Here is a 10,696-nt window from a genome sequence, read left to right as displayed (position 1 = left end):
CAGTGGTGTGTATTTCTTAACAGGGTAGCACGTGGCCGTACAGAGTGTTGTTCCCGTTTTCATTGATGAAAGTTTATCCTTAGGGAGGGGAAAAGAGAGTGGGAGAGGGGGGGGGAGACAGGGAGGGGGGGACGGAAAGAGGAGTATAGAGAGATGATAGTGGAACTACGGAGAGACAGGATGAGTGGTGGTAGAGATAGATTGGGAGGGAGAGAGAGACTTGGGGAAACAGAAAAAAGGAGGAAGAGAGCAACAAGGCCAACGGCACAGTCTGAGGAGAGATGGGAGTGGAGAAGCAGAGGCGAGAAACAGGGGTAGGAAAGAGGCGGGGCGACAGGAAGGGATGAGAACAGCGGGAAATGAGGTGGACGTGCGTGAGAAATGAACATGGAGTGAGAGAGGGGAAAAAAGAGGCTTGGGAGAAAGAAGTGACGGAAGAGAGAGGGGGAAGGAATAGTGGAGGGAGAAAATGGGGAAGCTAAATGGCGATAGAAGTAGGGAGGGAGAAGGGGGAGATAAATGAGGGAGAGAGGTCTGATATCCCTGTTGGTGAGAGAAGCAAGACAGGAATTGATATAGGTCGCTCATTTTAACTGGAGATGGATGAAAATCTCAGGAATTCTAAACCTTCCATATAATTTTCTTTGAGATCAATAATGTGTCTATCTATCTAGATGAGTACACAATCTTTGGGGTTTGTTGCTCCCCGACCGGTTGGTTGGGTATATTTGAGGGGTACATAGGTAATCATTTAACGTAGCAAGGGGAATGGGCACAGGAGAATAGATCAGCCACAATCTTAAGACACACAGGAGAATTACTCCTCATTTCTGTTCTAAATTGAGGTCCCTCTATTCTGAAGGTGGTCCCTCTGATCCTGGATCAGCATTGATAGACCACATCCACTCTATCTATGTCCTCTGGTCCTCGACTCCCCCACTATAGGAACCATCCTCTCCACATCCACTCTACCTGTGTCCTCTGGTTCTAGACTCCCCAAACATAGGAACCATCCTCTCCACATCCACTCTACCTGTGTCCTCTGGTTCTAGACTCCCCAAACATAGGAACCATCCTCTCCACATCCACTCTACCTGTGTCCTCTGGTCCTAGACTCCCCAAACATAGGAACCATCCTCTCCACATCCACTCTATCTATGTCCTCTGGTCCTCGACTCCCCCACTATAGGAGACATCCTCTCCACATCCACTCTATCTGTGTCCTCTGGTCCCAGACTCCCCCACTATAGGAGACATCCTCTCCACATCCACTCTACCTGTGTCCTCTGGTTCTAGACTCCCCAAACATAGGAACCATCCTCTCCACATCCACTCTAACTATGTCCTCTGGTCCTCGACTCCCCCACTATAGGAGACATCCTCTCCACATCCACTCTATCTGTGTCCTCTGGTCCCAGACTCCCCCACTATAGGAGACATCCTCTCCACATCCACTCTACCTGTGTCCTCTGGTTCTAGACTCCCCCACTATAGGAACCATCCTCTCCACATCCAGTTTATCATGGCTTTTCAATATTCGAGAATGACGCCCACACCGCTTCATTAATCTAAACTCCAGCGGGAACAGGCCCAGAGACATCAAATGCTCCTCGTGCTTTAACCCCATCAGTGCCGGAGTCATTTTCATGAACATCCTCTGGAATCTCTTCAATTCCAGCACATCTTTTCAGAGATAAGGAGACCATATCACCAAACTCATAATTGCCAAGTGTGGTCTAACCAATGCCGTTTAAAGCCTTAGTATTATAGTCCTTCTAGTCCTCTCATAATGAATGCTAACCACATTTACATAAACTTAAAGGTGAAAGGCGAGGGTGCGGTGGGAAGAGGGAAGTGTTGGCATAAGGTTCCTATTCTACCATCATCCCTGCTAGTGTCTCCTTCCAATCAACTTTGGTGAACTATTCTCTCATGAATCTGCAGTTCATCTCACTCCACTAATCATGATGAATCTTTTTTATAGCTTTACCTCTCAAACTGCAGGGTGAATTCTATCATATTCTGATTACTGACTCCTCAGCATTTCCTTACCTTGAGCTTCCAAACCAAATTTGATTCATTGCACAACACCCAATCCAGAACTACATTTTCCATAGTGGCACAACCTCAAGCTGTTCTAAAAAGCCATCTGATTGGTATTCTCCAATTTCCCTCTCTTGAGAACAAGCACCAGCCTGATTTTCACAATTTGCCTCCACCTTCCCAGCTCATGGACAGCTTGTCCCACGACCATCAGGTAGGAGACTACGTAGCCTTCACACCAGGTCTACCAAACCTAAAACAGCTAATTTCCCCAAGCCATAAGTCGGATCAACAACTCTACCCACAAATGCATGCTTCCACACTGCTAAACAACGCTCGTTTATCATTTTCTGTCAGTCGCCTTATGGACAGACATCCTGTGCCTTGCGACACTTTCTGGACTAATGTGCGGTGGATAAGCTGTGGATATATATTTTTATTAGGGTTTGTTTTTTGCTGCACCAGACCCGGAGTAATAATTATTTCCAAATCTGAAACATGCTGAAAATGGCTGATTTTATCATGTGCCCCAAATACCCTGAAAACACATCCTCAGCATCCGAATCCAATATCTTCCCAACCAGTGAGGTCAGACTAACTGGCCCATAATCTTGTATCTTCTACCTCTCTACCTTCTTGAAGAGTGGAGTGATATTTCCAAATTTCCAGTCTTCCAGAACCATACCAGAGGCCACTCATTCTTGAAGCATTGTTACTAATCCCTCCAGAATCTTTTCAGCCACCTCTTTCAGAACTCTCAGATGTGCACCATCTACTCCAGGTGACCTATTTACCTTCAGACCTTTCTGCTTCACAAGAACCTTCTCATGAGTAATGTAACTTAACATAATTCTGACCACTGACATCTTTCTTTTTAAATCTTTTTACTGATTTTAAGAACATAACATAAGTAAAATATAAGTACAAAAAAACATTTGAGAGTACACAATAGATTCATTAATAATCAATTATATATTATCAATGTAAAAAGTCTCCCAAACTTATAATATTAATATAAAGGATTTAAGACATAAAGCACACAAAAAAAAAACCCAAAAAAGAAGAAGAAAAGAAAAAAAAACAATATATATAAAAAAAACTAACATGGGCAATTGTATAATGTTAAATACACACAGTAGTGCCAATGACTCCGAACCTCCATTTATACAATTCAGGATGGTAGCAATAAGGTTCAGGATCAGACCATTTAACTCACATGAAAATGTTGAATAAATGGTCTCCAAGTTTCCTCAAATTTAACTGAGGAGTTAAAGACCACACTTCTAATTTTTTCTAAACTCAAACAGGAAATGGTTTGAGAGAGCCACTGAAATACAGTTGGAGGATTAATTTCTTTCCAGTTCAATAAAATAGATCTTCTAGCCATTAGTGTAACAAATGCAATCATTCGCTGAGATGAAGCAGATAGACACATATTATCTATCATAGGTAGACCAAAAATTGCAGTAAAAGGATGTGGTTGAAGATTAATATTTAAAACTCTTGAAATGATATTAAAAATATCCTTCCAATAGCTTTGTAAACAAGGACAAGACCAAAACATATGAGTCAATGTAGCAATATCAGAATGACATCTATCACAGGTTGGATTAACATAAGAATAAAATCGAGCAATTTTATTTTTAGACATATGGGCTCTGTGTACAACCTTGAATTGTATTAGAGCATGTTTAGCACAAATAGAGGATGAGTTTACCAATAATAAAATTTTTTCCCATTGCTCAGTAGATATAGGGTAATGCAATTCTTCCTGCCATTTCTTCTTAATTTTTTCTGATATATCCGGCTGTATCTTCATAATCATATTGTAAATGATAGCTACTAAACCCTTTTGATAAGGATTAAGAGTTAAAATTCTCTCTGTAATGTCCAGTGGACATTCTTTCGAAAAAGACTTTAATTCATTATATAAAAAATTTCTAATTTGTAAGTATCTAAAAAAATGGGTTTTAGGTAAATTGTATTTGTTAGATAACTGTTCAAAGGACATAATGTTATCATCCAAATACAGGTCACGAAAACATTTTATACCTTTTGTTTTCCATAGGAAAAAAGCCTGATCTATAGATGATGGCCGAAAGAAGTAATTAGATATTACAGGACTTGACAGTATAAACTTATTCAAGCCAAAAGATTTACGAAATTGAAACCAGATTCGTAATGTATACTTAACTATGGGATTAGTTATCTGTTTATTAATTTTGAGTAACGAAAAAGGAAGTGAAGATCCTAAGATTGAGATCAATGAGAAATCTTGCACAGATTTACATTCCAAATTTACCCATTGTGGGCCAGCTACTGTAGTCAATTCTTGTGTCCAAAATATCAAATACCGTATATTAACTGCCCAGTAGTAAAATCTTAGGTTTGGTAAAGCCAAGCCACCCTCTTTCTTTGACTTCTGTAAATATTTTTTACCTAATCTAGGATTTTTGTTCTGCCACAAATAGGAAGATATTTTAGAGTCAACCATATCAAAAAAAGATTTAGGAATAAAAATTGGTAATGCTTGAAATAAATATAGAAATTTAGGTAATATCATCATCTTAATGGCATTAATTCTGCCTACCAAAGACAAAGAAAGTGGGGACCATCTATTAGCAAGTTGCTTAATTTGGTCTATTAAGGGGAAAAAATTAGTTTTAAACAAATCTTTATGTTTTTTAGTAATTTTAATACCTAAATAGGTAAAATAATCTGTAACGATTCTATATGGTACATGATTATAAATTGGAATATACATATTTAATGGAAAAAGTTCACTCTTATTAAAATTCAATTTATAACCAGAAAAATTACTAAATTGAGCAAGCAAAGAAGAAATAGCAGGAATAGATCTTTCAGGATCAGATATATATAATAATAAATCGTCCGCATATAATGATACCTTATAGATCGTCTCCCCACGGGTAATGCCTAAAATATTGGGTGATTCACGAATAGCTATAGCCAAAGGTTCTAAAGCAATATCAAATAATAAAGGGCTCAAAGGACAACCTTGTCTTGTACCGCGAAATAATTGAAAGAAAGGGGATTTTTGATTATTGGTAAAAACCGAAGCTAAAGGTTTATGATATATTAACTTAATCCATGATATAAATTTTGATCCAAAATTGAAATGTTGCAATGTATTGAATAAATATGACCATTCGACTCTATCAAATGCTTTTTCGGCATCCAAAGAGATAATACATTCAGGGATTTTAGATGTAGAGGTATAAGCAATATTAATTAATTTTCTAATGTTAAAAGATGAATAGCGATTTTTAATAAATCCGGTCTGATCCTCAGAAATAATCCGAGGTAATATATTTTCTAATCTAATAGCTAAAATTTTACTAAAAATCTTAAAATCCGTATTCAGCAAAGATATAGGACGATAGGATGCACATTCAATCGGGTCTTTATCTTTTTTAAGAATTAAAGAAATAGAAGCTTCATAAAAAGATTGTGGTAGTTTACCTATACTTAATGCATCTTTAAAAATTTTACAAAGCCAAGGAGAAAGTATAGAAGAAAAGGATTTTAAAAATTCTGCGGAAAAACCATCTGGACCTGAAGCTTTACCCGAGTTCATTGAAAAAATAGCCTTTTCTATTTCAGACTCGGTAATAGGTGTATCCAAAAATACGTTATCTTCAACAGTTACTTTTGGAATATTCAATTTCCCTAAAAATTCATTCATAATAGAAGAGTCCTTAGTACATTCTGATTGATATAAGGAATTATAAAAATCATGAAAGGCTTTATTTATCTCTTTGTGGTCAATCGTCAAAGTACCATCTTGTTTACGAATCCTAGTAATTTGTCGCTTATCTGAAGCAATTTTCAATTGATTAGCTAGTAGTTTACCTGACTTATCTCCATATGTATAAAATTCAGCCTTCGATTTAATTAACTGACTTTCAATCGAGGAGGTTAATAGTAAACTATGTTCCATTTGGAGTTCCACTCTTTCTTTATAAAGTTCTTTACTAGGAGTTGATGAGTAGATCTTATCAATTGCCTTAATTTTATCAACTAATGTTGATATTTTGGAATTAGTTCGTTTCCTAACTCCAGCAGAATATGAAATAATCTGTCCACGAATATATGCCTTAAAAGTATCCCATAAAATTCCACTAGAGATCTCTGCTGTAGAATTTATTGAGAAAAACAAATCAATTTGCTGTTTAATAAAGCTAATAAAGTCAGAGTCCTGCAAAAGAACAGGATTAAGCCTCCAACTTTTCGTACTAATATATGAATCCGTCACCTTAATAGATAACTTCAAAGGTGCATGATCAGATATGGTAATTGAGTCATATTTACAATCCATGACATCTGTGAGTAAATGCTGATCAATGAAAAAGTAATCAATTCTTGAATAACTATGATAGACATGGGAAAAGTATGAAAACTCTTTGTCATTAGGGTGTAAAAAACGCCAAATCTCACAAATAGCTGAATCAACCATAAAGGAATTAATAAAAGAAGCCGATTTATTCGGCAAAATTTGAATGGGCTTGGACCTATCCATCACAGGGTTTAAACAACAATTAAAATCTCCGCCCATTATCAATCTATATTGATTCAGATTGGGAAAGGATGTAAATAAACATTTAAAAAATTCAGGACAATCAGTATTTGGAGCATAAACATTAACTAGAAGAACTTTTTGATTACAAAGTAAACCAGTAATAAGCAAAAATCTACCGTGCGGATCTGAAATTGTTTCATGATGTATAAAAGCAGTAGATGAGTCTATAAAAATAGACACACCTCTCACTTTAGCTTGCACATTTGAGTGGTATTGTTGTCCCTTCCAGAACCTAAACAAGCGCTGACTATCCATCTTCCTTACATGAGTCTCTTGTATAAAGATAACATTAGCATTCATTCTATGGAATACATTGAATACTTTTTTCCGTTTGATCGGATGATTTAAACCATTAGTATTCCAAGAAACGAAATTAATAGTCTTAACCATCATGACAGTATATATTATAGTTAATACGTAAGTTCAAAAGAAAAGTGAACTCATGAACCCGGAAGAAGGAAGTAAGTTCAAAAGGAAACCGGAAGTCATAGCACTGCAGCCATTTTTGTAGTTTCATATGCGCCCAAAAAATAAAACTAAGCAAAAAGCAAGCAAAAAACAAAAAAAGAAAGAAAAATCCCCCTCCCACCACCCTTGAAACCCCAAGAAAAAAGCCAAAAAAGGCAAGCGAGCAAGCTAATACTAAAACTACCCCCATGTCTCAAGACGGCAGCTCGAACGTAATAGAGTTAAGAAAATACACACAACCCACATTATAAAAAGGGTAATACTACAAAAGTTAAGATATAAAATTAGTGTTATAAATGTATATAAACAAAAAAGTTAAAAGAAAAGAATTAAAACAATAAATAAAAGTTTCAAACTTTCAAATACATCAAAACAGTTATGACGCTCCAAACACTGGAGTCAGTCGGGAAGAAGAAACGCCATTTTTTTTTTCTCAGTTTTAATATTCAGATGTTAAAAGTATAAAGGAAAGCGTATATCGTTTTTTTATTTTAAAAAAAAGAAAAACAAAAGAGAAACCCTAATCGGTCATTTTCAACGCAAATAGATTAATAATATGAAAAACTATAAAATCGGCATAAACCTAGCAGGGAAAAAAAGCTTTAATCGTATATAAAAAGTATATGCAAGCCATATAAAAAAAAAGGGACCCATATATCAAACCCTAATAGATCCAAATTTATAGGCTAAATTACACTGATCAGCCCAATAGAATGTCATTGATCCAGGAAACCTTGAGCATCCGCAGGCGATTTAAACAGCCGAACAGTTCCATCATCCAGGGCGACTCTCAGATGTGCTGGGAATAGCAGCGCTTGCTTGTAGCCTTTCTGGTGGAAATTCGACATAACCGATCTGAAAGCCAGCCTAGCCCGTAATATTTCTGGGCTATAGTCTTCCAAGATACGAAACTTGAAATTTTGATGGATAATCATACCTTTTTTACGAGCCACACGGATCAAGCGATCTTTGATATGAGGATAGTGAATCCTCAAAATTATGTGCCGCGGTTTCGAACTTGAACTTGCATAAAATCTTGTTACCCGATGTGCTCGATCGATTATTGGGGGGGGGGGGATCCAGGACCTCTTTGCCCAGGACATCCACTAGAAATTTAGAGAAGAAAACGGTAAGATCACCGCTTTCAAATCCTTCCGGGATCCCAATTAACCGGAGATTTTGCCTTCGGGAGCGATTTTCCAAATCCGTAATTTTAAATTTATAACGATCCATCTGTTGAGAAGTCGAGGTTTGCTCTTCTTGTATCTTTTCAATCATACGATCTTTCTTACGAGCGGCTTCTTCAAGAGCCAAAATGCTTGCCTGTTGTTTTTGTGATTCCAGTGAAAGTTCCAGAAACTTTTCTTCGAGTGATTTCAAACGATCGTCATACTTCGAAAGCCTTAGGAATAATTTTTCCTGCATCTCTTCAAATTTAGCTTGCACAATCTTCGCAACTGCTTCTAAAGTTACCAATTCTTTCGACAGTTTCGGTTCTTTTGCTTTAGACATTTCAGCAAGTTGAGAATAATTCAAATAGTTTAAAAAGAAGAATTCAGTATATTTAACCCCTTTAGAATAAGTTTAAGGGGTGTTTATAGGCTAAAAAAACGTAAAAGTTTTGGAGCAAAGCCTAAGTGCGGTTTACTCCATGAGCGCCATCTTGAGACCTCCCTGACCACTGACATCTGGACATTCACCATCCTGCTCGTGTCTTCTGGAGTGAAGACTGATGTAAAATACTTATTCAGTTCATCTGCCAGCTCCATGCTCCCCATTACTACCCCTCCAGCCTCGTTTTCCAGTGGTCTGATATCCATTCTCACTTTTGTTATATCCATATTAGTGTATTCTTTTTTCAAAATACCTTAGTCCCATTCCAAACTGGAAACTTCACAAAGAAAAACAAGAACTGAAATGACAAATTCAGAAAACACTATTTACCACTTAGATGAAAACTACCGAGGACAGAACTAGGAAGAGCTATAATAGTCATTAAAAATAAACCAACAGTCTGATAAGATTTCTAAAGAATATATTTTCATACAAAATATACAGGATTCAGCACACCAGACAGGTATGTGCAAATCTGATTTGAAATACAGACCAGAAAACTTAACTGAAAGGCCAACTCAGAAAAATGAATCATCACTCTGGAAGAAAACATTAACCAGTGGAATGAGAATGACCCTCCATGGGAGACATCTCAACAATCTGAGCAGACGAGATGGTGACAAGGAAACATCGAGCGCCCGACTCTGAGTTGGAGACCTCTTCCCAGAAACAGGGGTGCCTTGGGGAATTACAGGACAAGGTGGTTAACATTTTAAAATAAACAGAAATACATAAAAGACAAACAAACAAGGCAATAAATGCAGAAAATGCCAAACCAGACACAATCCAACACATTCCAGGATCCTGCAGCAGTTTAACTCAATCTGATTACTTATAAAGGTACAATCAAGTGGCAAATATCATTCACCAAAATCTTGCTTTAAAATACAAACCCATTCATGACCACCATAACTTCATTAAGGCACCATGAATTTAGGCCTGATCCAGTTTTAGAGTCCAAATCTTACAAACTATAGGATAATTAATACATTAATGCAGATAGGACAATCCATAATAACCATTTGGATATAATATTACAGGATAAACAAGCAGGAACAACCCCCTCAATAGATAACACTATTCTGAACACACACGTTCCTCGACCAATGGAGTACCTCACCACAGGCATTATTTGTGTCATCAGTCAGACAATTGAATTATTATCTCTGTCAATCAGCTTCCAAATGTTGCTACTCTGTCATTCGTTGTCCGCCCCGCTGCTGATTCCCTTCTCCTCATCATACCTCGACCATCATCTTACCTCGACCATCGTCCAGAGCCCCAAACTCTGCCCTGAGCGGACCCGCCTCTGGTTTCTAACCCCACTTGGTTGAACTAATGGCTTCCCATTCTGCTTTCAGCCTTTACAGGACAGTGGTGTTTTCTAACAACCCTTTAGTAGCAGGGAAAATGACCCATAATGTGGAAATCTGCCATGAATAAGGAGGCTAACTACCAATGTCATTCTTCCTCAGCCCAGAGATTTGAGGGGCGAAGAACATCTCAGACAGAACTGCAGTCAGCTCGACTTCTTCAGTCTGCAGAAAATTCAAGGGAAACCTCTTCACCCACAGAGTGGTGACTGTTTGGAATCCATCACCACAGGGAGAGCGAGAGGGGAACAACAGGGGAGGATTTCAAAGGACTGTCGTGGAACTGAATCCCTGGCAGTGTCCAGCCGGCCGGAGTTGACTCTCTACTGTACACTAGGTGTGTTACAAATTCACTAAGTACGGGAGACAGAGTTTAAAATAGAACTGATTATTTGTCTCAGACACAGAATATTAAACCCAGTCCCATTAAAGGTGAACATGCAGCAGAAGAAACTCCTCCCATTCCCAGTGACCAGGGTGCAGAACTGGGTGTGGTGAGCAGCAGCAATAATTGCAGAGTTCAGCACCGACAGTCACTCTCGAAATTGCATTCAGCAACGGTGATGGACAAATATCCAGCATGCAGCTTATTGAAACT

Source organism: Hemitrygon akajei, unplaced genomic scaffold (genome assembly GCF_048418815.1).
Source record: "Hemitrygon akajei unplaced genomic scaffold, sHemAka1.3 Scf000059, whole genome shotgun sequence".
Taxonomy (NCBI): Eukaryota; Metazoa; Chordata; class Chondrichthyes; order Myliobatiformes; family Dasyatidae; genus Hemitrygon; species Hemitrygon akajei.
The sequence above is the reverse complement of the archived record's forward strand: the minus strand, read 5'-3'. Positions refer to the sequence as shown.